General features: G+C 57.4%; 11 non-coding genes and 1 pseudogene across 11 annotated transcripts; all 12 read left to right on the top strand.

Moving 5' to 3' along the window:
* Positions 1 to 1343: 1343 nt before the first annotated feature.
* On the top strand, positions 1344 to 1514 carry LOC128466749 (uncharacterized; annotated as a pseudogene).
* A 1778-nt stretch (positions 1515 to 3292) lies between these two features.
* On the top strand, positions 3293 to 3485 carry LOC128466746 (U2 spliceosomal RNA). Its single transcript, XR_008345534.1, has one exon. It is a non-coding gene; the product is annotated as a U2 spliceosomal RNA (small nuclear RNA).
* A 1778-nt stretch (positions 3486 to 5263) lies between these two features.
* LOC128466744 (U2 spliceosomal RNA) lies at positions 5264 to 5453 on the top strand. The gene has a single exon (XR_008345532.1). It is a non-coding gene; the product is annotated as a U2 spliceosomal RNA (small nuclear RNA).
* A 1144-nt stretch (positions 5454 to 6597) lies between these two features.
* LOC128466676 (U2 spliceosomal RNA) lies at positions 6598 to 6788 on the top strand. Its single transcript, XR_008345474.1, has one exon. It is a non-coding gene; the product is annotated as a U2 spliceosomal RNA (small nuclear RNA).
* A 1144-nt stretch (positions 6789 to 7932) lies between these two features.
* LOC128466675 (U2 spliceosomal RNA) lies at positions 7933 to 8123 on the top strand. The gene has a single exon (XR_008345473.1). It is a non-coding gene; the product is annotated as a U2 spliceosomal RNA (small nuclear RNA).
* Positions 8124 to 9267: 1144 nt separating this feature from the next.
* LOC128466674 (U2 spliceosomal RNA) lies at positions 9268 to 9458 on the top strand. The gene has a single exon (XR_008345472.1). It is a non-coding gene; the product is annotated as a U2 spliceosomal RNA (small nuclear RNA).
* Positions 9459 to 16641: 7183 nt separating this feature from the next.
* On the top strand, positions 16642 to 16832 carry LOC128466734 (U2 spliceosomal RNA). The gene has a single exon (XR_008345528.1). It is a non-coding gene; the product is annotated as a U2 spliceosomal RNA (small nuclear RNA).
* Positions 16833 to 17976: 1144 nt separating this feature from the next.
* Positions 17977 to 18167, top strand: LOC128466672 (U2 spliceosomal RNA). The gene has a single exon (XR_008345470.1). It is a non-coding gene; the product is annotated as a U2 spliceosomal RNA (small nuclear RNA).
* Positions 18168 to 19311: 1144 nt separating this feature from the next.
* On the top strand, positions 19312 to 19502 carry LOC128466671 (U2 spliceosomal RNA). Its single transcript, XR_008345469.1, has one exon. It is a non-coding gene; the product is annotated as a U2 spliceosomal RNA (small nuclear RNA).
* A 1144-nt stretch (positions 19503 to 20646) lies between these two features.
* On the top strand, positions 20647 to 20837 carry LOC128466670 (U2 spliceosomal RNA). Its single transcript, XR_008345468.1, has one exon. It is a non-coding gene; the product is annotated as a U2 spliceosomal RNA (small nuclear RNA).
* Positions 20838 to 22597: 1760 nt separating this feature from the next.
* LOC128466747 (U2 spliceosomal RNA) lies at positions 22598 to 22794 on the top strand. The gene has a single exon (XR_008345535.1). It is a non-coding gene; the product is annotated as a U2 spliceosomal RNA (small nuclear RNA).
* A 1762-nt stretch (positions 22795 to 24556) lies between these two features.
* Positions 24557 to 24753, top strand: LOC128466745 (U2 spliceosomal RNA). Its single transcript, XR_008345533.1, has one exon. It is a non-coding gene; the product is annotated as a U2 spliceosomal RNA (small nuclear RNA).

Below are 24753 nucleotides of genomic sequence, written 5' to 3'. Positions count from 1 at the left end.
CAACAAGGTAAAGCAGAAATTTGGGCTGTGGAGCCTCAGAGACCTTACCATCGAAGGGAAAGTGCTGGTGCTGCGCAACGAGATTCTTCCCGTGCTGCAGTACGTGGCTCAGGCGTGGCCCTTGCTGGTCACCATTCACCGAGCCATCAACCGAGCAGTTTTCCACTTCATCTGGGGCTCCAAAATGGACAGAGTAAAGCGCGCAGTGATGTACAAAGAACCCGGCAAGGGAGGCAAAGGAGTGCCTGACATCCCTACCATGCTGAGGACCTTCTTTGTGTGCAACTGCGTGCGCAGAACTCTCAGAGACGTAGTGAAAGGCTCTGCTGGAAACTCCATGTCTCGCTTCTTCCTGCTGCCCCTGTGGAGGCAGCTCAAGTGGGAAAAGTGGGACAGCTCCGTCCCTTACAATTGGACCATGCCCTGGTTCTACTCGGACGTGGGCAAATTTGTAAGGGAGCACCAACTGGAGGGAGTTAAACCAGACTTGTGGTTACCCCGTGTGATCCACAAGTTCATCAGAGCCAAGGACACTATCGAGAACATCCCAGGGCTCCCCGACGCCACAGCCAAGACTGTCTGGGCCAACGTGTCGTCGAGCAGGCTAACCAACAGACATAAAGACATGGCATGGATGGCCATTCAGGGAGGCCTCCCCCTAAGGACATTTATGCATGCCAGGGGGCTGTGCAGATATAGACACTGCCCACAGTGCATTGTGGAGGAGGAGACTTCCCTCCACTTGTTCTGGCAGTGCCCGTTTGCACAGGCCTTGTTCAGAGCCCTGGAGCTGGATCTCAAGGACTCTATCGAGAGAAAATACCTGTCCTACCATTCGGTACTTTACGGACTTTTTCCAGGGACACACACGGAGAGCGCCATTGAGGATGCTTGGCGCCTCATGTGCTGCGTAAAGGACGCTTTATGGTTTGCCAGGAACCGCCTGGTGCTGAGGAGGGAGCAGGTCACAGCCCGTGACTGCCGCAGGCTTATCCACAGCCTGCTGAGAGACTACTCTCTCAAGGACAGTCTAGAGGCTGAAGACTAGCCCCGTTCTCCTCGGCCCCCTTTCCCCCCCCATTTCCCCAGGTTATGTTCCACTAAGTGCTAACCATATGCGCCACGTCTGGGAATGTAATTGTACACTGCTTCTACTGAGCTTTCCGTAAACTGAAGTCGTACTGTAACGTGTATTGCCCTGCGCTGCGTCGCAGTACTGCTTATCGTCTATCTGTGCTAATATTAATGTCCTATGTATTCCTGCTAAAACAGATTGATGTCTGTTTTACCATAAGCAGTTTTGTATAATAAACTTAAATACAAAAAAAAAAAAAAAAAAAAAAAAAAAAAAAAAAAAAAAATCTGTTCTTATCAGTTTAATATCTGATACGTCCCCTATCTGGGGACCATATATTAAATGGATTTTTAGAACAGGGAGATGGAAGAAGAGCTTGCTCTGTCCACTCCACGCATTGACCTGGTATTGCAGTACCTCCAGGACCGGTGCACCTCTCTTATTTGTGACCAAAAGCAGAACCCAAGCAAAGCCGAGCAACGAGCAGAGCAACGAGCCGAGGAAGGGCCGAGCGACCTGGGGAGCAGCGGCAGCAGTCCAGGGTCGGTCGGTTGGTCGGTCGGTTGCTTCCTTCCTTTCTTTCCTCCCAGCTCGTTGCTTCTGCAGGCGAGTGAGTGCGCGGCGTCTTGGTCGCGACATGTAACGTAAGGTAACGTAACTGAACTGTGCTGCGGTAGGTAATGTCCGTTGTAACGTAACGTAACTTTCGATGTCCTGTCCTGTCCTGTCGTGCCATGCCATGCCATGCCATGCCATGCCATGCCATGTGTGTGGCTGGCCTTGGTCATGAAGGCACATGCTGGTTGAGGGTGCATTGAAGGGTTAAAGTGCTAGTGTGTTTGCTTGCTTGAAGGTAGCATGGCCAGCTGACGGCTGTGCTGCTGCTGCTGCAGCAGCAGCTGCAGCTGCTGCCTGGCTCCTGTGGTTCTTTTGCATGCCTTGGTTTGTGTCTCCCTCTGATGGTGGCTTTGGAGCCAGTGAGCCAGCACTGTGCTGGGTGGCTGACGAGGACGAGGACAAGAGAGTGAGCGAGTGAGTGTTGTTCACAGCAGCAGCAGCAGCAGCAGCCGGCAGGCAGCGCTTAAGAGGATTAGATGAGATTACAGTAAGGCCTGCTACGTCTGTCAGGTGCTTAGGTGGGTCCAGTCAATCAGCGGGACGGAGCCGCAGCAGCTGATCTCGTTGAGCGGGAGGCGGAGGTGCGAAGCGGGGGGGCCCCCGATCCCCCCTTGGGGGCGGACCCATGCAAATGTTTCAGGCCGCGCCGCCTCGATCCCGGCGGGCCTCGTTGAGATAGATAGACAGGCAGGCGGAGGGAGGGAAAGAAAGAGAGAGGAGAGTGTGCGAGCCAGGGGTGCTGGGCTTGGACGCAGGGGTGGTGCAGGCCGTCCCTTCCAGCTGTGGTTGCCGGCGCAGGGCTGCAGTCCGGCGCGGGGATCCGCAGAGGGAGTGCCCTGGGGGGTGGGGGTGGTGGGTGTGCAGCGGGCGGATGGCCCAGGGGCCCGGGCGCGCATGGCAGCTCGCTGCGACTGTGCGGAGTGAGGGTGGCGGGCCCGGGCCGGGCCCGGCGCCCAGTTCGGGTTATCGCTTCTCGGCCTTTTGGCTAAGATCAAGTGTAGTCTCTCTTACTGGGAGGAGAGATCACACTGATCCTCTGGCCTTAGGGCTGGGAATGCATGGAGCCCGAGGTGCTTTGATTGCCCTGACTTAAATGTCGGAGTCACCATGTGCAGTATTGCACGCCGCTGCCATGGTGAGCGCACGTCTCTGCACAGGCGGCCATCTATGCACATTCCTCCATAGCACCATTCGGGCATGGAGTGAATTTATTTTTGTACCTGGCTGGGTCATTTTATGGCCTGCCCTTATTTATTTACTTTATTTATTTAATCACTATGTGTGAGAACACGTGTGCCTATTAATTTGATTTGATTTCCACGGTCACCAAACCTTCATGCGAGGCCACGTTCACCCTTTTGTTTTTCGATTTGGCACTTTCGTTTTTGACCACTGCCTTATGGCGGTGAAGCCTAAGGGGGTTTCTCCCTTACGGGAGTACCCCAAAGGAAAGGGTTCTCACCCTTCGGGGTGAGTCCCATAGATCCGACCCTCCCATGGGGGGGGGGAGGAACCAGTCTGGGTACCTTTTCGGAGGTCTCAGAATTCGTATAGGGCTTCTGCTGCCATGTGCACGGAATGCAGCACCAAGGAGCACGCACCTCGGGCTCTAAAAAAAAAAAAAAAAAAAAAAAAAAAATCTGTTCTTATCAGTTTAATATCTGATACGTCCCCTATCTGGGGACCATATATTAAATGGATTTTTAGAACAGGGAGATGGAAGAAGAGCTTGCTCTGTCCACTCCACGCATTGACCTGGTATTGCAGTACCTCCAGGACCGGTGCACCTCTCTTATTTGTGACCAAAAGCAGAACCCAAGCAAAGCCGAGCAACGAGCAGAGCAACGAGCCGAGGAAGGGCCGAGCGACCTGGGGAGCAGCGGCAGCAGTCCAGGGTCGGTCGGTTGGTCGGTCGGTTGCTTCCTTCCTTTCTTTCCTCCCAGCTCGTTGCTTCTGCAGGCGAGTGAGTGCGCGGCGTCTTGGTCGCGACATGTAACGTAAGGTAACGTAACTGAACTGTGCTGCGGTAGGTAATGTCCGTTGTAACGTAACGTAACTTTCGATGTCCTGTCCTGTCCTGTCGTGCCATGCCATGCCATGCCATGCCATGCCATGCCATGTGTGTGGCTGGCCTTGGTCATGAAGGCACATGCTGGTTGAGGGTGCATTGAAGGGTTAAAGTGCTAGTGTGTTTGCTTGCTTGAAGGTAGCATGGCCAGCTGACGGCTGTGCTGCTGCTGCTGCAGCAGCAGCTGCAGCTGCTGCCTGGCTCCTGTGGTTCTTTTGCATGCCTTGGTTTGTGTCTCCCTCTGATGGTGGCTTTGGAGCCAGTGAGCCAGCACTGTGCTGGGTGGCTGACGAGGACGAGGACAAGAGAGTGAGCGAGTGAGTGTTGTTCACAGCAGCAGCAGCAGCAGCAGCCGGCAGGCAGCGCTTAAGAGGATTAGATGAGATTACAGTAAGGCCTGCTACGTCTGTCAGGTGCTTAGGTGGGTCCAGTCAATCAGCGGGACGGAGCCGCAGCAGCTGATCTCGTTGAGCGGGAGGCGGAGGTGCGAAGCGGGGGGGCCCCCGATCCCCCCTTGGGGGCGGACCCATGCAAATGTTTCAGGCCGCGCCGCCTCGATCCCGGCGGGCCTCGTTGAGATAGATAGACAGGCAGGCGGAGGGAGGGAAAGAAAGAGAGAGGAGAGTGTGCGAGCCAGGGGTGCTGGGCTTGGACGCAGGGGTGGTGCAGGCCGTCCCTTCCAGCTGTGGTTGCCGGCGCAGGGCTGCAGTCCGGCGCGGGGATCCGCAGAGGGAGTGCCCTGGGGGGTGGGGGTGGTGGGTGTGCAGCGGGCGGATGGCCCAGGGGCCCGGGCGCGCATGGCAGCTCGCTGCGACTGTGCGGAGTGAGGGTGGCGGGCCCGGGCCGGGCCCGGCGCCCAGTTCGGGTTATCGCTTCTCGGCCTTTTGGCTAAGATCAAGTGTAGTCTCTCTTACTGGGAGGAGAGATGACACTGATCCTCTGGCCTTAGGGCTGGGAATGCATGGAGCCCGAGGTGCTTTGATTGCCCTGACTTAAATGTCGGAGTCACCATGTGCAGTATTGCACGCCGCTGCCATGGTGAGCGCACGTCTCTGCACAGGCGGCCATCTATGCACATTCCTCCATAGCACCATTCGGGCATGGAGTGAATTTATTTTTGTACCTGGCTGGGTCATTTTATGGCCTGCCCTTATTTATTTACTTTATTTATTTAATCACTATGTGTGAGAACACGTGTGCCTATTAATTTGATTTGATTTCCACGGTCACCAAACCTTCTTGCGAGGCCACGTTCACCCTTTTGTTTTTCGATTTGGCACTTTCGTTTTTGACCACTGCCTTATGGCGGTGAAGCCTAAGGGGGTTTCTCCCTTATGGGAGTACCCCAAAGGAAAGGGTTCTCACCCTTCGGGGTGAGTCCCATAGATCCGACCCTCCCATGGGGGGGGGGAGGAATCAGTCTGGGTACCTTTTCGGAGGTCTCAGAATTCGTATTGGGCTTCTGCTGCCATGTGCACGGAATGCTGCACCAAGGAGCACGCACCTCGGGCTCTAAAAAAAAAGAAAAAAAAAAAAAAATCTGTTCTTATCAGTTTAATATCTGATACGTCCCCTATCTGGGGACCATATATTAAATGGATTTTTAGAACAGGGAGATGGAAGAAGAGCTTGCTCTGTCCACTCCACGCATTGACCTGGTATTGCAGTACCTCCAGGACCGGTGCACCTCTCTTATTTGTGACCAAAAGCAGAACCCAAGCAAAGCCGAGCAACGAGCAGAGCAACGAGCCGAGGAAGGGCCGAGCGACCTGGGGAGCAGCGGCAGCAGTCCAGGGTCGGTCGGTTGGTCGGTCGGTTGCTTCCTTCCTTTCTTTCCTCCCAGCTCGTTGCTTCTGCAGGCGAGTGAGTGCGCGGCGTCTTGGTCGCGACATGTAACGTAAGGTAACGTAACTGAACTGTGCTGCGGTAGGTAATGTCCGTTGTAACGTAACGTAACTTTCGATGTCCTGTCCTGTCCTGTCGTGCCATGCCATGCCATGCCATGCCATGCCATGCCATGTGTGTGGCTGGCCTTGGTCATGAAGGCACATGCTGGTTGAGGGTGCATTGAAGGGTTAAAGTGCTAGTGTGTTTGCTTGCTTGAAGGTAGCATGGCCAGCTGACGGCTGTGCTGCTGCTGCTGCAGCAGCAGCTGCAGCTGCTGCCTGGCTCCTGTGGTTCTTTTGCATGCCTTGGTTTGTGTCTCCCTCTGATGGTGGCTTTGGAGCCAGTGAGCCAGCACTGTGCTGGGTGGCTGACGAGGACGAGGACAAGAGAGTGAGCGAGTGAGTGTTGTTCACAGCAGCAGCAGCAGCAGCAGCCGGCAGGCAGCGCTTAAGAGGATTAGATGAGATTACAGTAAGGCCTGCTACGTCTGTCAGGTGCTTAGGTGGGTCCAGTCAATCAGCGGGACGGAGCCGCAGCAGCTGATCTCGTTGAGCGGGAGGCGGAGGTGCGAAGCGGGGGGGCCCCCGATCCCCCCTTGGGGGCGGACCCATGCAAATGTTTCAGGCCGCGCCGCCTCGATCCCGGCGGGCCTCGTTGAGATAGATAGACAGGCAGGCGGAGGGAGGGAAAGAAAGAGAGAGGAGAGTGTGCGAGCCAGGGGTGCTGGGCTTGGACGCAGGGGTGGTGCAGGCCGTCCCTTCCAGCTGTGGTTGCCGGCGCAGGGCTGCAGTCCGGCGCGGGGATCCGCAGAGGGAGTGCCCTGGGGGGTGGGGGTGGTGGGTGTGCAGCGGGCGGATGGCCCAGGGGCCCGGGCGCGCATGGCAGCTCGCTGCGACTGTGCGGAGTGAGGGTGGCGGGCCCGGGCCGGGCCCGGCGCCCAGTTCGGGTTATCGCTTCTCGGCCTTTTGGCTAAGATCAAGTGTAGTATCTGTTCTTATCAGTTTAATATCTGATACGTCCCCTATCTGGGGACCATATATTAAATGGATTTTTAGAACAGGGAGATGGAAGAAGAGCTTGCTCTGTCCACTCCACGCATTGACCTGGTATTGCAGTACCTCCAGGACCGGTGCACCTCTCTTATTTGTGACCAAAAGCAGAACCCAAGCAAAGCCGAGCAACGAGCAGAGCAACGAGCCGAGGAAGGGCCGAGCGACCTGGGGAGCAGCGGCAGCAGTCCAGGGTCGGTCGGTTGGTCGGTCGGTTGCTTCCTTCCTTTCTTTCCTCCCAGCTCGTTGCTTCTGCAGGCGAGTGAGTGCGCGGCGTCTTGGTCGCGACATGTAACGTAAGGTAACGTAACTGAACTGTGCTGCGGTAGGTAATGTCCGTTGTAACGTAACGTAACTTTCGATGTCCTGTCCTGTCCTGTCGTGCCATGCCATGCCATGCCATGCCATGCCATGCCATGTGTGTGGCTGGCCTTGGTCATGAAGGCACATGCTGGTTGAGGGTGCATTGAAGGGTTAAAGTGCTAGTGTGTTTGCTTGCTTGAAGGTAGCATGGCCAGCTGACGGCTGTGCTGCTGCTGCTGCAGCAGCAGCTGCAGCTGCTGCCTGGCTCCTGTGGTTCTTTTGCATGCCTTGGTTTGTGTCTCCCTCTGATGGTGGCTTTGGAGCCAGTGAGCCAGCACTGTGCTGGGTGGCTGACGAGGACGAGGACAAGAGAGTGAGCGAGTGAGTGTTGTTCACAGCAGCAGCAGCAGCAGCAGCCGGCAGGCAGCGCTTAAGAGGATTAGATGAGATTACAGTAAGGCCTGCTACGTCTGTCAGGTGCTTAGGTGGGTCCAGTCAATCAGCGGGACGGAGCCGCAGCAGCTGATCTCGTTGAGCGGGAGGCGGAGGTGCGAAGCGGGGGGGCCCCCGATCCCCCCTTGGGGGCGGACCCATGCAAATGTTTCAGGCCGCGCCGCCTCGATCCCGGCGGGCCTCGTTGAGATAGATAGACAGGCAGGCGGAGGGAGGGAAAGAAAGAGAGAGGAGAGTGTGCGAGCCAGGGGTGCTGGGCTTGGACGCAGGGGTGGTGCAGGCCGTCCCTTCCAGCTGTGGTTGCCGGCGCAGGGCTGCAGTCCGGCGCGGGGATCCGCAGAGGGAGTGCCCTGGGGGGTGGGGGTGGTGGGTGTGCAGCGGGCGGATGGCCCAGGGGCCCGGGCGCGCATGGCAGCTCGCTGCGACTGTGCGGAGTGAGGGTGGCGGGCCCGGGCCGGGCCCGGCGCCCAGTTCGGGTTATCGCTTCTCGGCCTTTTGGCTAAGATCAAGTGTAGTATCTGTTCTTATCAGTTTAATATCTGATACGTCCCCTATCTGGGGACCATATATTAAATGGATTTTTAGAACAGGGAGATGGAAGAAGAGCTTGCTCTGTCCACTCCACGCATTGACCTGGTATTGCAGTACCTCCAGGACCGGTGCACCTCTCTTATTTGTGACCAAAAGCAGAACCCAAGCAAAGCCGAGCAACGAGCAGAGCAACGAGCCGAGGAAGGGCCGAGCGACCTGGGGAGCAGCGGCAGCAGTCCAGGGTCGGTCGGTTGGTCGGTCGGTTGCTTCCTTCCTTTCTTTCCTCCCAGCTCGTTGCTTCTGCAGGCGAGTGAGTGCGCGGCGTCTTGGTCGCGACATGTAACGTAAGGTAACGTAACTGAACTGTGCTGCGGTAGGTAATGTCCGTTGTAACGTAACGTAACTTTCGATGTCCTGTCCTGTCCTGTCGTGCCATGCCATGCCATGCCATGCCATGCCATGCCATGTGTGTGGCTGGCCTTGGTCATGAAGGCACATGCTGGTTGAGGGTGCATTGAAGGGTTAAAGTGCTAGTGTGTTTGCTTGCTTGAAGGTAGCATGGCCAGCTGACGGCTGTGCTGCTGCTGCTGCAGCAGCAGCTGCAGCTGCTGCCTGGCTCCTGTGGTTCTTTTGCATGCCTTGGTTTGTGTCTCCCTCTGATGGTGGCTTTGGAGCCAGTGAGCCAGCACTGTGCTGGGTGGCTGACGAGGACGAGGACAAGAGAGTGAGCGAGTGAGTGTTGTTCACAGCAGCAGCAGCAGCAGCAGCCGGCAGGCAGCGCTTAAGAGGATTAGATGAGATTACAGTAAGGCCTGCTACGTCTGTCAGGTGCTTAGGTGGGTCCAGTCAATCAGCGGGACGGAGCCGCAGCAGCTGATCTCGTTGAGCGGGAGGCGGAGGTGCGAAGCGGGGGGGCCCCCGATCCCCCCTTGGGGGCGGACCCATGCAAATGTTTCAGGCCGCGCCGCCTCGATCCCGGCGGGCCTCGTTGAGATAGATAGACAGGCAGGCGGAGGGAGGGAAAGAAAGAGAGAGGAGAGTGTGCGAGCCAGGGGTGCTGGGCTTGGACGCAGGGGTGGTGCAGGCCGTCCCTTCCAGCTGTGGTTGCCGGCGCAGGGCTGCAGTCCGGCGCGGGGATCCGCAGAGGGAGTGCCCTGGGGGGTGGGGGTGGTGGGTGTGCAGCGGGCGGATGGCCCAGGGGCCCGGGCGCGCATGGCAGCTCGCTGCGACTGTGCGGAGTGAGGGTGGCGGGCCCGGGCCGGGCCCGGCGCCCAGTTCGGGTTATCGCTTCTCGGCCTTTTGGCTAAGATCAAGTGTAGTATCTGTTCTTATCAGTTTAATATCTGATACGTCCCCTATCTGGGGACCATATATTAAATGGATTTTTAGAACAGGGAGATGGAAGAAGAGCTTGCTCTGTCCACTCCACGCATTGACCTGGTATTGCAGTACCTCCAGGACCGGTGCACCTCTCTTATTTGTGACCAAAAGCAGAACCCAAGCAAAGCCGAGCAACGAGCAGAGCAACGAGCCGAGGAAGGGCCGAGCGACCTGGGGAGCAGCGGCAGCAGTCCAGGGTCGGTCGGTTGGTCGGTCGGTTGCTTCCTTCCTTTCTTTCCTCCCAGCTCGTTGCTTCTGCAGGCGAGTGAGTGCGCGGCGTCTTGGTCGCGACATGTAACGTAAGGTAACGTAACTGAACTGTGCTGCGGTAGGTAATGTCCGTTGTAACGTAACGTAACTTTCGATGTCCTGTCCTGTCCTGTCGTGCCATGCCATGCCATGCCATGCCATGCCATGCCATGTGTGTGGCTGGCCTTGGTCATGAAGGCACATGCTGGTTGAGGGTGCATTGAAGGGTTAAAGTGCTAGTGTGTTTGCTTGCTTGAAGGTAGCATGGCCAGCTGACGGCTGTGCTGCTGCTGCTGCAGCAGCAGCTGCAGCTGCTGCCTGGCTCCTGTGGTTCTTTTGCATGCCTTGGTTTGTGTCTCCCTCTGATGGTGGCTTTGGAGCCAGTGAGCCAGCACTGTGCTGGGTGGCTGACGAGGACGAGGACAAGAGAGTGAGCGAGTGAGTGTTGTTCACAGCAGCAGCAGCAGCAGCAGCCGGCAGGCAGCGCTTAAGAGGATTAGATGAGATTACAGTAAGGCCTGCTACGTCTGTCAGGTGCTTAGGTGGGTCCAGTCAATCAGCGGGACGGAGCCGCAGCAGCTGATCTCGTTGAGCGGGAGGCGGAGGTGCGAAGCGGGGGGGCCCCCGATCCCCCCTTGGGGGCGGACCCATGCAAATGTTTCAGGCCGCGCCGCCTCGATCCCGGCGGGCCTCGTTGAGATAGATAGACAGGCAGGCGGAGGGAGGGAAAGAAAGAGAGAGGAGAGTGTGCGAGCCAGGGGTGCTGGGCTTGGACGCAGGGGTGGTGCAGGCCGTCCCTTCCAGCTGTGGTTGCCGGCGCAGGGCTGCAGTCCGGCGCGGGGATCCGCAGAGGGAGTGCCCTGGGGGGTGGGGGTGGTGGGTGTGCAGCGGGCGGATGGCCCAGGGGCCCGGGCGCGCATGGCAGCTCGCTGCGACTGTGCGGAGTGAGGGTGGCGGGCCCGGGCCGGGCCCGGCGCCCAGTTCGGGTTATCGCTTCTCGGCCTTTTGGCTAAGATCAAGTGTCTTGCCTGAGGTTCGTGACGATTGGTTGTTGTTGGACCTCGGCCTTTCTACTTATGTAGACATGCTGCTATTGGGGTTCTAACTGATGCCTTTCTGAACGAAACGAGATTCGGTCACGGTTGCGTTCGCTCGCTACTCGGCCTCCGGGCCTGCAGACCCTAGGAAACCCGTTGTGGACTCCCCAACACCGAGTGGATGCATGCTGGAGAAATCCTAACACTCGTGAGGCTTGAGCGCACGGTCTACCTTTGGGTGCTGGGAAAGACTCCCCCTCTTCCTGAGGCGGTCTTCTCCCCTACTTTTGGCCTTTTTTAGTGCCTTTTCCCTCTTTTTGGCCTTTTTTAGTGCCTTCCCCTGCCCCTCTTTTTGGCCTTTTTTAGTGCCTTCCCCTGCCCCTCTTTTTGGCCTTTTTTAGTGCCTTCCCCTGCCCCTCTTTTTGGCCTTTTTTAGTGCCTTCCCCTGCCCCTCTTTTTGGCCTTTTTTAGTGCCTTCCCCTGCCCTTCTTTTTGGCCTTTTTTAGTGCCTTCCCCTGCCCTTCTTTTTGGCCTTTTTTAGTGCCTTCCCCTACCCCTCTTTTTGGCCTTTTTTAGTGCCTTCCCCTGCCCCTCTTTTTGGCCTTTTTTAGTGCCTTCCCCCTGCCCCTCTTTTTGGCCTTTTTTTTTAGTGCCTTCCCCTGCCCCTCTTTTTGGCCTTTTTTAGTGCATCCCCCTGCCTTCCCCCCTGTGCTTTTAAATCTCTCCCTCTTCTCTTTTCCAGTTCTCTACGCTTTCCCAGCCAGACCCGACGAGGAGCGAAAATGGCAACCCAGACCTCTGAAGCCCAACAACCCAGCCAGGCCACCGGAAGCCGAGTCCAGCCTGCAGCGACCCCAGGGAGCCCACCTCCCCTGGAGACCTGGATGAGGCAGACGGTGGTCCTAAAGTTAAAGGAAGTGGAGGGCCGCACCCCTGACATGGATGTGGACACCTTCAGCAAGAAGGTAGTGCACGAGGGAGCAGGCTTCAGCCCAGCAGAAACCCTGAGCGTCCAGTCGTTTTTGAAGGGAATGTTCTACGTAACGTTCATTTCAGCGGCGGTCTGCAAAAGGTTCTGGGAAGCCTTCAGGTCGGCGAAACCGGATCAGGTCCTCTCCCGTTTCTACGGAAACAGCCCCATCCACAGGGAGGAGAGACCCGTGACGGTCTCGATGCGGAACCCCCACACCCCAGGAAAAGACGTGGCAACTTTTCTGGGAAGATACTGCCACATCGTGAAAGAACCGACCAAGATCCTCAATCAATACGGCTTCTGGACAGGAAGATGGTCCCTCGTGATCCGTCTGAAGGCAGACTCCACCTCGCCGGACGGGCTCCAACACCTCCCGCAGAGCTTCGCCCTGGGGAATTCTACAGGCATGCTCTTCTACCCTGGTCAGCCCACAACCTGCAGACGATGCAGCCAACTGGGTCACAAGGCGGAGGAATGCCAACAGAAATCCTGCAGGCACTGCAGGGTGGTGGGGCACGAGACCAAAGACTGTCCACGAAAGAAGACCTGTAACCTGTGCGGCGATCCTGACCACATCTACAAGGATTGCCCCAAAAGATCAAGGTCATACGCAGCGGTAGCAGCAGCCAAGGCCCCGGCCAAGGTCCCCTCGTCGGCCCCGACCAAGGCTCCAGCCAAGGCGCCGGCACCGCAGACACCCTCTCCGGCAACCCCGAAAGCGAAACCCAGGAAAGGTAAGAAAGCAGCTCCCCCCCCTGCCGAGACTGTCGTGGCCCTGCCCGCTGTCAAGGCTCCCCCTCCTCCCCCAGAGGCAGCGCCATCCCTCCCCTGCGCTGCCTCCGACCCTCCCTGCTTCACCCCCTTCTCCCTCCCCCCACTCCTCCCCCTCTCTGCAGCAGCTCTAACCCCGTCCCTAGCTGCTGCAGACCCCGACCCTTTCCCCCCTCTTGTTTCCGCTGCAGACAACCCCCTGGAGATGCCGCCAAAAGGAGCCGGAGCCAGAAAACGCAAACATAGCGGCAAGAAGGAGGAGGAGGACGAGGACAGCGAGACTGAGACGAGCCCCACCAGGATCTCTGTCCAGAAGAGGGCGCCACCACCAGCCCCCACCGTTCCCTCTCCCTCTCCTCCCGAGCCCGCAAATGACAACGACGACACGCTCGAAAAGATGGTCCAGGACCTGACCCCGTCGGATGAGCCAGCCACCGAGACCGAGGCTCTGATCCTCAACCAGCTGGACATCGACAACCAGGTCTCCCTCCTGGAACAGCTGCTAGACGAGGCGGTCTGGACCCCCGTGAACCCCATCGACCACGGCGGGGAAGATCCTCCCCCACCAGGGGGAGGAGGCGGTAACTAGTGCCTCTGTTTGAGCTAACCTTCTTTTTACTCCCAACTAATGGCGTCAATTTCTATTTTCTCCATTAATGTGAGGAGCATGAAGGACCAGTTCCGGAGGCGCGGTTTACTAACCTTCCTTTCTTCCCAGCAGTGTGATGTATATATGTTGCAGGAATGTGCTTTACCCTTCTCTCGTTCTTATCGCCATCTATGCAGGGAATGGTCCCACGGCCCGTCCTTTTGGTCCGGTGGGAACGGCTGCAAGTCGGCGGGGGTTGCTATCCTGATCCGGGGAGGCAACTTCACGGTGGACGCTGTCCAGGAGTTGGTCTGCGGCAGACTTCTGGTCGTGGACGGATCCTGGGCGGGGGAGCCTGTCAGGCTCATCGCCGTGTACGCCTCCCCGGAGAAGAAGCAACGCCTGGAGCTACTCCAGAACCTGCGGACCCAGCTGACCACCACCAGGGCCATAGTGATGGGCGGGGACTTCAACTGCCCGATCGAGGAAGGAGGGCGCACTTCCACCCACGCAACAAACCTGGACGTGACTTCGAAACTGCTCAGAGAGATTGTCACAGAGGCATCCTTAAAGGACGCTATGGGCTCCATCGGGACCGGCTCCGTGAACTATTCTTGGAGCCGGCCGGATGGCTCTGTGCGTTCCCGGATAGACTTTGTGTTCACCTCTCGAGCGGTAGAGCATCAGCAGTGCTCCATGGTGCCCTGCTACTTCTCAGACCACAGGGCTGTTCGGCTCCAGTGTGCCCTGGGCAAAGGGTTTCCTCCCGGTCCAGGCTCCTGGAAGCTGAACTGTGCCCTGTTAGAGAGGCAGGAAATCGTGGAGGAGCTGCGTAATGTATATTCTGATTGTGTCAGTACCAAGTATCTGTTCCCCACTGTAGCCCAGTGGTGGGAGTTTACTAAAGTAAAGCTGCGCTCTTTCTTTCAGGCTAAAGGAAGACTCCAGGCGTGTGAGAGGAAGAGGAAATTCAGACGGCTGCAGCGCAAGCTGCAGTCCCTGTTGGACCTCCAACAGTGCGGATGGGACGTGGACGAGGAGCTGGAGGAGACCAAGGAGGGCCTGAAAAGGCACTTTGAGGAGGAATCCAAGCAAATCGTCTTCCGTTCCAAGGTGGAGAACCTGGAGAAGGGTGAGAAATGTAACTCTTTCTTTTTCAGGAAGCTCCACTCCGCCCACACGCCCCTGACGGAAATGAGAGACAGCGAAGGCGTGGTACGACAGGGGAAGGAGGAGGTCCAGAAAGTGGTCGTCGACTACTACCGAGATCTCTACTCCCCCAAAGACACAGACCCGGAGGCTGCTGAACGGTTCCTGTCAGGTATCACTAACACCATTGATCCCGCAGGTCGCGCAGCCATGGACGCCCCCTTGACGCTGGAGGAGCTGCACTCTGCCGCCAAATCCTTCAGGAAGGGCAGGACACCGGGCAGTGACGGCCTCCCAGCCGAGTTGTACACAACGCTGTGGGACCTCATTGGCCCGGACCTCCTCGACCTGTACGAGGAGATGGTGGTGGAGGGCAGGATGCCCCCCACGCTGAGAGAGGGAATGATCACGATCCTGTATAAGCGGAAGGGGGAGAGATGCGACCTGAAAAATTGGCGTCCCATCTCTCTCCTGAACGTGGACTACAAGATCCTCGCCAAGGTACTAGCCACCAGGTTGAAGAAAGTCATCGGGCAGATCGTCCACCCCGACCAGACCTGCGGCATCCCAGGGCGCCGGATCGCGGACAGCCTGGCCCTCATCAGAGACACGATCTACTACATCAAGGACCGCAACGTCCGTGCCGCTCTGGTCACACTAGACCAAGAGAAGGCATTTGATCGGCTGTCTCATGGTTTTATGGGTCAGGTACTGCGGAGGTTTGGGCTGGGGGAGATGTTCTGTTCTTATGCTAACCTGATGTACCTTGATATCCGCAGCTCGGTGCTGGTGAACGGCTGGAAGACTGACCCCTTCCAGGTCCTCTCTGGGGTCAGACAAGGCTGCCCTCTTTCACCTCTTCTTTTTGTCTGTTGTATAGAGCTCTTCGCCGAGTGCATCAGACGAAATCCAGAGATCAGAGGGATCACCGCGCCGGGCAGAGACAAGAAAGAGATAAAGTGCTCGCTCTACATGGACGACGTGACCATCTTCTGCGCGGATCGCCGGTCGGTGAGAGCGCTCGTCCAGACGTGCGAGGACTTCAGCCGAGCTTCAGGCGCAAAGGTCAACTGCGGGAAGTCTGAGACCATGCTGTTCGGGCAGTGGGACCTGACTTCTGAGCCGATCCCGTTTCCCGTCAAAACCGACTTCCTAAAGATCCTGGGAGTCTGGTTCGGCAGAGACGGCGCGGCCCTGAAAAGCTGGGAGGAGAGACTCAACAAGGTAAAGCAGAAATTTGGGCTGTGGAGCCTCAGAGACCTTACCATCGAAGGGAAAGTGCTGGTGCTGCGCAACGAGATTCTTCCCGTGCTGCAGTACGTGGCTCAGGCGTGGCCCCTGCTGGTCACCATTCACCGAGCCATCAACCGAGCAGTTTTCCACTTCATCTGGGGCTCCAAAATGGACAGAGTAAAGCGCGCAGTGATGTACAAGGAACCCGGCAAGGGAGGCAAAGGAGTGCCTGACATCCCTACCATGCTGAGGACCTTCTTTGTGTGCAACTGCGTGCGCAGGACTCTCAGAGACGTAGTGAAAGGCTCTGCTGGAAACTCCATGTCTCGCTTCTTCCTGCTGCCCCTGTGGAGGCAGCTCAAGTGGGAAAAGTGGGACAGCTCCGTCCCTTACAATTGGACCATGCCCTGGTTCTACTCGGACGTGGGCAAATTTGTAAGGGAACACCAACTGGAGGGAGTTAAACCAGACCTGTGGTTACCCCGTGTGATCCACAAGTTCATCAGAGCCAAAGACACTATCGAGAACATCCCAGGGCTCCCCGACGCCACAGCCAAGACTGTCTGGGCTAACGTGTCGTCGAGCAGGCTAACCAACAGACATAAAGACATGGCATGGATGGCCATTCAGGGAGGCCTCCCCCTAAGGACATTTATGCATGCCAGGGGGCTGTGCAGATATAGACACTGCCCACAGTGCATTGTGGAGGAGGAGACTTCCCTCCACCTGTTCTGGCAGTGCCCGTTTGCACAGGCCTTGTTCAGAGCCCTGGAGCTGGATCTCAAGGACTCTATCGAGAGAAAGTACCTGTCCTTCCATTCGGTACTTTACGGACTTTTCCCAGGGACACACACGGAGAGCGCCATTGAGGATGCTTGGCGCCTCATGTGCTGCGTAAAGGACGCTTTATGGTTTGCCAGGAACCGCCTGGTGCTGAGGAGGGAGCAGGTCACAGTCCGTGACTGCCGCAGGCTTATCCACAGCCTGCTGAGAGACTACTCTCTCAAGGACAGTCTAGAGGCTGAAGACTAGCCCCATTCTCCTCGGCCCCCTTCCCCCCCCCCATTTCCCCAGGTTATGTTCCACTAAAGTGCTTACCATATGCGCCACGTCTGGGAATGTAATTGTACACTGCTTCTACTGAGCTTTCCGTAAACTGAAGTCGTACTGTAACGTGTATTGCCCTGCGCTGCGTCGCAGTACTGCTTATCGTCTATCTGTACCAATATTACTGACCTTTGTATTCCTGCTAAAACAGGTTGATGTCTGTTTTACCATAACCAGTTTTGTATAAATAAACTTAAATACAAAAAATCTGTTCTTATCAGTTTAATATCTGATACGTCCCCTATCTGGGGACCATATATTAAATGGATTTTTAGAACAGGGAGATGGAAGAAGAGCTTGCTCTGTCCACTCCACGCATTGACCTGGTATTGCAGTACCTCCAGGACCGGTGCACCTCTCTTATTTGTGACCAAAAGCAGAACCCAAGCAAAGCCGAGCAACGAGCAGAGCAACGAGCCGAGGAAGGGCCGAGCGACCTGGGGAGCAGCGGCAGCAGTCCAGGGTCGGTCGGTTGGTCGGTCGGTTGCTTCCTTCCTTTCTTTCCTCCCAGCTCGTTGCTTCTGCAGGCGAGTGAGTGCGCGGCGTCTTGGTCGCGACATGTAACGTAAGGTAACGTAACTGAACTGTGCTGCGGTAGGTAATGTCCGTTGTAACGTAACGTAACTTTCGATGTCCTGTCCTGTCCTGTCGTGCCATGCCATGCCATGCCATGCCATGCCATGCCATGTGTGTGGCTGGCCTTGGTCATGAAGGCACATGCTGGTTGAGGGTGCATTGAAGGGTTAAAGTGCTAGTGTGTTTGCTTGCTTGAAGGTAGCATGGCCAGCTGACGGCTGTGCTGCTGCTGCTGCAGCAGCAGCTGCAGCTGCTGCCTGGCTCCTGTGGTTCTTTTGCATGCCTTGGTTTGTGTCTCCCTCTGATGGTGGCTTTGGAGCCAGTGAGCCAGCACTGTGCTGGGTGGCTGACGAGGACGAGGACAAGAGAGTGAGCGAGTGAGTGTTGTTCACAGCAGCAGCAGCAGCAGCAGCCGGCAGGCAGCGCTTAAGAGGATTAGATGAGATTACAGTAAGGCCTGCTACGTCTGTCAGGTGCTTAGGTGGGTCCAGTCAATCAGCGGGACGGAGCCGCAGCAGCTGATCTCGTTGAGCGGGAGGCGGAGGTGCGAAGCGGGGGGGCCCCCGATCCCCCCTTGGGGGCGGACCCATGCAAATGTTTCAGGCCGCGCCGCCTCGATCCCGGCGGGCCTCGTTGAGATAGATAGACAGGCAGGCGGAGGGAGGGAAAGAAAGAGAGAGGAGAGTGTGCGAGCCAGGGGTGCTGGGCTTGGACGCAGGGGTGGTGCAGGCCGTCCCTTCCAGCTGTGGTTGCCGGCGCAGGGCTGCAGTCCGGCGCGGGGATCCGCAGAGGGAGTGCCCTGGGGGGTGGGGGTGGTGGGTGTGCAGCGGGCGGATGGCCCAGGGGCCCGGGCGCGCATGGCAGCTCGCTGCGACTGTGCGGAGTGAGGGTGGCGGGCCCGGGCCGGGCCCGGCGCCCAGTTCGGGTTATCGCTTCTCGGCCTTTTGGCTAAGATCAAGTGTAGTATCTGTTCTTATCAGTTTAATATCTGATACGTCCCCTATCTGGGGACCATATATTAAATGGATTTTTAGAACAGGGAGATGGAAGAAGAGCTTGCTCTGTCCACTCCACGCATTGACCTGGTATTGCAGTACCTCCAGGACCGGTGCACCTCTCTTATTTGTGACCAAAAGCAGAACCCAAGCAAAGCCGAGCAACGAGCAGAGCAACGAGCCGAGGAAGGGCCGAGCGACCTGGGGAGCAGCGGCAGCAGTCCAGGGTCGGTCGGTTGGTCGGTCGGTTGCTTCCTTCCTTTCTTTCCTCCCAGCTCGTTGCTTCTGCAGGCGAGTGAGTGCGCGGCGTCTTGGTCGCGACATGTAACGTAAGGTAACGTAACTGAACTGTGCTGCGGTAGGTAATGTCCGTTGTAACGTAACGTAACTTTCGATGTCCTGTCCTGTCCTGTCGTGCCATGCCATGCCATGCCATGCCATGCCATGCCATGTGTGTGGCTGGCCTTGGTCATGAAGGCACATGCTGGTTGAGGGTGCATTGAAGGGTTAAAGTGCTAGTGTGTTTGCTTGCTTGAAGGTAGCATGGCCAGCTGACGGCTGTGCTGCTGCTGCTGCAGCAGCAGCTGCAGCTGCTGCCTGGCTCCTGTGGTTCTTTTGCATGCCTTGGTTTGTGTCTCCCTCTGATGGTGGCTTTGGAGCCAGTGAGCCAGCACTGTGCTGGGTGGCTGACGAGGACGAGGACAAGAGAGTGAGCGAGTGAGTGTTGTTCACAGCAGCAGCAGCAGCAGCAGCCGGCAGGCAGCGCTTAAGAGGATTAGATGAGATTACAGTAAGGCCTGCTACGTCTGTCAGGTGCTTAGGTGGGTCCAGTCAATCAGCGGGACGGAGCCGCAGCAGCTGATCTCGTTGAGCGGGAGGCGGAGGTGCGAAGCGGGGGGGCCCCCGATCCCCCCTTGGGGGCGGACCCATGCAAATGTTTCAGGCCGCGCCGCCTCGATCCCGGCGGGCCTCGTTGAGATAGATAGACAGGCAGGCGGAGGGAGGGAAAGAAAGAGAGAGGAGAGTGTGCGAGCCAGGGGTGCTGGGCTTGGACGCAGGGGTGGTGCAGGCCGTCCCTTCCAGCTGTGGTTGCCGGCGCAGGGCTGCAGTCCGGCGCGGGGATCCGCAGAGGGAGTGCCCTGGGGGGTGGGGGTGGTGGGTGTGCAGCGGGCGGATGGCCCAGGGGCCCGGGCGCGCATGGCAGCTCGCTGCGACTGTGCGGAGTGAGGGTGGCGGGCCCGGGCCGGGCCCGGCGCCCAGTTCGGGTTATCGCTTCTCGGCCTTTTGGCTAAGATCAAGTGTAGTATCTGTTCTTATCAGTTTAATATCTGATACGTCCCCTATCTGGGGACCATATATTAAATGGATTTTTAGAACAGGGAGATGGAAGAAGAGCTTGCTCTGTCCACTCCACGCATTGACCTGGTATTGCAGTACCTCCAGGACCGGTGCACCTCTCTTATTTGTGACCAAAAGCAGAACCCAAGCAAAGCCGAGCAACGAGCAGAGCAACGAGCCGAGGAAGGGCCGAGCGACCTGGGGAGCAGCGGCAGCAGTCCAGGGTCGGTCGGTTGGTCGGTCGGTTGCTTCCTTCCTTTCTTTCCTCCCAGCTCGTTGCTTCTGCAGGCGAGTGAGTGCGCGGCGTCTTGGTCGCGACATGTAACGTAAGGTAACGTAACTGAACTGTGCTGCGGTAGGTAATGTCCGTTGTAACGTAACGTAACTTTCGATGTCCTGTCCTGTCCTGTCGTGCCATGCCATGCCATGCCATGCCATGCCATGCCATGTGTGTGGCTGGCCTTGGTCATGAAGGCACATGCTGGTTGAGGGTGCATTGAAGGGTTAAAGTGCTAGTGTGTTTGCTTGCTTGAAGGTAGCATGGCCAGCTGACGGCTGTGCTGCTGCTGCTGCAGCAGCAGCTGCAGCTGCTGCCTGGCTCCTGTGGTTCTTTTGCATGCCTTGGTTTGTGTCTCCCTCTGATGGTGGCTTTGGAGCCAGTGAGCCAGCACTGTGCTGGGTGGCTGACGAGGACGAGGACAAGAGAGTGAGCGAGTGAGTGTTGTTCACAGCAGCAGCAGCAGCAGCAGCCGGCAGGCAGCGCTTAAGAGGATTAGATGAGATTACAGTAAGGCCTGCTACGTCTGTCAGGTGCTTAGGTGGGTCCAGTCAATCAGCGGGACGGAGCCGCAGCAGCTGATCTCGTTGAGCGGGAGGCGGAGGTGCGAAGCGGGGGGGCCCCCGATCCCCCCTTGGGGGCGGACCCATGCAAATGTTTCAGGCCGCGCCGCCTCGATCCCGGCGGGCCTCGTTGAGATAGATAGACAGGCAGGCGGAGGGAGGGAAAGAAAGAGAGAGGAGAGTGTGCGAGCCAGGGGTGCTGGGCTTGGACGCAGGGGTGGTGCAGGCCGTCCCTTCCAGCTGTGGTTGCCGGCGCAGGGCTGCAGTCCGGCGCGGGGATCCGCAGAGGGAGTGCCCTGGGGGGTGGGGGTGGTGGGTGTGCAGCGGGCGGATGGCCCAGGGGCCCGGGCGCGCATGGCAGCTCGCTGCGACTGTGCGGAGTGAGGGTGGCGGGCCCGGGCCGGGCCCGGCGCCCAGTTCGGGTTATCGCTTCTCGGCCTTTTGGCTAAGATCAAGTGTAGTATCTGTTCTTATCAGTTTAATATCTGATACGTCCCCTATCTGGGGACCATATATTAAATGGATTTTTAGAACAGGGAGATGGAAGAAGAGCTTGCTCTGTCCACTCCACGCATTGACCTGGTATTGCAGTACCTCCAGGACCGGTGCACCTCTCTTATTTGTGACCAAAAGCAGAACCCAAGCAAAGCCGAGCAACGAGCAGAGCAACGAGCCGAGGAAGGGCCGAGCGACCTGGGGAGCAGCGGCAGCAGTCCAGGGTCGGTCGGTTGGTCGGTCGGTTGCTTCCTTCCTTTCTTTCCTCCCAGCTCGTTGCTTCTGCAGGCGAGTGAGTGCGCGGCGTCTTGGTCGCGACATGTAACGTAAGGTAACGTAACTGAACTGTGCTGCGGTAGGTAATGTCCGTTGTAACGTAACGTAACTTTCGATGTCCTGTCCTGTCCTGTCGTGCCATGCCATGCCATGCCATGCCATGCCATGCCATGTGTGTGGCTGGCCTTGGTCATGAAGGCACATGCTGGTTGAGGGTGCATTGAAGGGTTAAAGTGCTAGTGTGTTTGCTTGCTTGAAGGTAGCATGGCCAGCTGACGGCTGTGCTGCTGCTGCTGCAGCAGCAGCTGCAGCTGCTGCCTGGCTCCTGTGGTTCTTTTGCATGCCTTGGTTTGTGTCTCCCTCTGATGGTGGCTTTGGAGCCAGTGAGCCAGCACTGTGCTGGGTGGCTGACGAGGACGAGGACAAGAGAGTGAGCGAGTGAGTGTTGTTCACAGCAGCAGCAGCAGCAGCAGCCGGCAGGCAGCGCTTAAGAGGATTAGATGAGATTACAGTAAGGCCTGCTACGTCTGTCAGGTGCTTAGGTGGGTCCAGTCAATCAGCGGGACGGAGCCGCAGCAGCTGATCTCGTTGAGCGGGAGGCGGAGGTGCGAAGCGGGGGGGGCCCCCGATCCCCCCTTGGGGGCGGACCCATGCAAATGCTTCAGGCCGCGCCGCCTCGATCCCGGCGGGCCTCGTTGAGATAGACAGGGAGGGAAAGAAAGAGAGAGGAGAGTGTGCGAGCCAGGGGTGCTGGGCTTGGACGCAGGGGTGGTGCAGGCCGTCCCTTCCAGCTGTGGTTGCCGGCGCAGGGCTGCAGTCCGGCGCGGGGATCCGCAGAGGGAGTGCCCTTGGGGGTGGGGGGGGTGGGTGTGCAGCGGGCGGATGGCCCAGGGGCCCGGGCGCGCATGGCAGCTCGCTGCGACTGTGCGGAGTGAGGGTGGCGGGCCCGGGCCGGGCCCGGCGCCCCATTCGGGTTATCGCTTCTCGGCCTTTTGGCTAAGATCAAGTGTAGTCTCTCTTACTGGGAGGAGAGATGACACTGATCCTCTGGCCTTAGGGCTGGGAATGCATGGAGCCCGAGGTGCTTTGATTGCCCTGACTTAATTGTCGGAGTCACCATGTGCAGTATTGCACGCCGCTGCCATGGTGAGCGCACGTCTCTGCACAGGCGGCCATCTATGCACATTCCTCCATAGCACCATTCGGGCATGGAGTGAATTTATTTTTGTACCTGGCTGGGTCATTTCATGGCCTGCCCTTATTTATTTATTTATTTAATCACTATGTGTGAGAACACGTGTGCCTATTAATTTGATTTGATTTTCACGGTCACCAAACCTTCTTGCGAGGCCACGTTCACCCTTTTGTTTTTCGATTTGGCACTTTCGTTTTTGACCACTGCCTTATGGCGGTGAAGCCTAAGGGGGTTTCTCCCTTATGGGAGTACCCCAAAGGAAAGGGTTCTCACCCTTCGGGGTGAGTCCCATAGATCCGACCCTCCCATGGGGGGGGGGAGGAATCAGTCTGGGTACCTTTTCGGAGGTCTCAGAATTCGTATAGGGCTTCTGCTGCCATGTGCACGGAATGCTGCACCAAGGAGCACGCACCTCGGGCTCTAAAAAAAAAAAAAAAAAAAAAAAAAAAAAAAATCTGTTCTTATCAGTTTAATATCTGATACGTCCCCTATCTGGGGACCATATATTAAATGGATTTTTAGAACAGGGAGATGGAAGAAGAGCTTGCTCTGTCCACTCCACGCATTGACCTGGTATTGCAGTACCTCCAGGACCGGTGCACCTCTCTTATTTGTGACCAAAAGCAGAACCCAAGCAAAGCCGAGCAGAGCAGAGCAACGAGCCGAGGAAGGGCCGAGCGACCTGGGGAGCAGCGGCAGCAGTCCAGGGTCGGTCGGTCGGTTGGTTGCTTCCTTCCTTTCTTTCCTCCCAGCTCGTTGCTTTTGCAGGCGAGTGAGTGCGCGCGCGGCGTCTTGGTCGCGACATGTAACGTAAGGTAACGTAACTGAACTGTGCTGCGGTAGGTAATGTCCGTTGTAACGTAACGTAACTTTCCATGTCCTGTCCTGTCGTGCCGTGCCGTGCCATGCCATGTGTGTGGCTGGCCTTGGTCATGAAGGCACATGCTGGTTGAGGGTGCATTGAAGGGTTAAAGTGCTAGTGTGTTTGCTTGCTTGAAGGTAGCATGGCCAGCTGACGGCTGTGCTGCTGCAGCAGCAGCAGCAGCAGCTGCAGCAGCTGCTGCCTGGCTCCTGTGGTTCTTTTGCATGCCTTGGTTTGTGTCTCCCTCTGATGGTGGCTTTGGAGCCAGTGAGCCAGCACTGTGCTGGGTGGCTGACGAGGACGAGGACAAGAGAGTGAGTGAGTGTTGTTCACAGCAGCAGCAGCAGCCGGCAGGCAGCGCTTAAGAGGATTAGATGAGATTACAGTAAGGCCTGCTACGTCTGTCAGGTGCTTAGGTGGGTCCAGTCAATCAGCGGGACGGAGCCGCAGCAGCTGATCTCGTTGAGCGGGAGGCGGAGGTGCGAAGCGGGGGGGGGCCCCGATCCCCCCTTGGGGGCGGACCCATGCAAATGTTTCAGGCCGCGCCGCCTCGATCCCGGCGGGCCTCGTTGAGATAGACAGGCAGGCGGAGGGAGGGAAAGAAAGAGAGAGGAGAGTGTGCGAGCCAGGGGTGCTGGGCTTGGACGCAGGGGTGGTGCAGGCCGTCCCTTCCAGCTGTGGTTGCCGGCGCAGGGCTGCAGTCCGGCGCGGGGGATCCGCAGAGGGAGTGCCCTGGGGGGTGGGGGCGGTGGGTGTGCAGCGGGCGGATGGCCCAGGGGCCCGGGCGCGCATGGCAGCTCGCTGCGACTGTGCGGAGTGAGGGTGGCGGGCCCGGGCCGGGCCCGGCGCCCAGTTCGGGTTATCGCTTCTCGGCCTTTTGGCTAAGATCAAGTGTAGTCTCTCTTACTGGGAGGAGAGATGACACTGATCCTCTGGCCTTAGGGCTGGGAATGCATGGAGCCCGAGGTGCTTTGATTGCCCTGACTTAAATGTCGGAGTCACCATGTGCAGTATTGCACGCCGCTGCCATGGTGAGCGCACGTCTCTGCACAGGCGGCCATCTATGCACATTCCTCCATAGCACCATTCGGGCATGGAGTGAATTTATTTTTGTACTTGGCTGGGTCATTTTATGGCCTGCCCTTATTTATTTATTTACTCTATTTATTTAATCACTATGTGTGAGAACACGTGTGCCTATTAATTTGATTTGATTTCCACGGTCACCAAACCTTCTTGCGAGGCCACGTTCACCCTTTTGTTTTTCGATTTGGCACTTTCGTTTTTGACCACTGCCTTATGGCGGTGAAGCCTAAGGGGGTTTCTCCCTTATGGGAGTACCCCAAAGGAAAGGGTTCTCACCCTTCGGGGTGAGTCCCATAGATCCGACCCTCCCATGGGGGGGGGGAGGAATCAGTCTGGGTACCTTTTCGGAGGTCTCAGAATTCGTATAGGGCTTCTGCTGCCATGTGCACGGAATGCTGCACCAAGGAGCACGCACCTCGGGCTCTTGGAAAAAAAAAAAAAAAAAAAAAAAAAAAAAAAAAAAAATCTGTTCTTATCAGTTTAATATCTGATACGTCCCCTATCTGGGGACCATATATTAAATGGATTTTTAGAACAGGGAGATGGAAGAAGAGCTTGCTCTGTCCACTCCACGCATTGACCTGGTATTGCAGTACCTCCAGGACCGGTGCACCTCTC

The sequence above is a fragment of the Spea bombifrons genome, chromosome 9 (genome assembly GCF_027358695.1).
Source record: "Spea bombifrons isolate aSpeBom1 chromosome 9, aSpeBom1.2.pri, whole genome shotgun sequence".
In the NCBI taxonomy this organism is placed as follows: domain Eukaryota; kingdom Metazoa; phylum Chordata; class Amphibia; order Anura; family Pelobatidae; genus Spea; species Spea bombifrons.
This window is presented reverse-complemented; position numbering and strand designations above follow the sequence as displayed.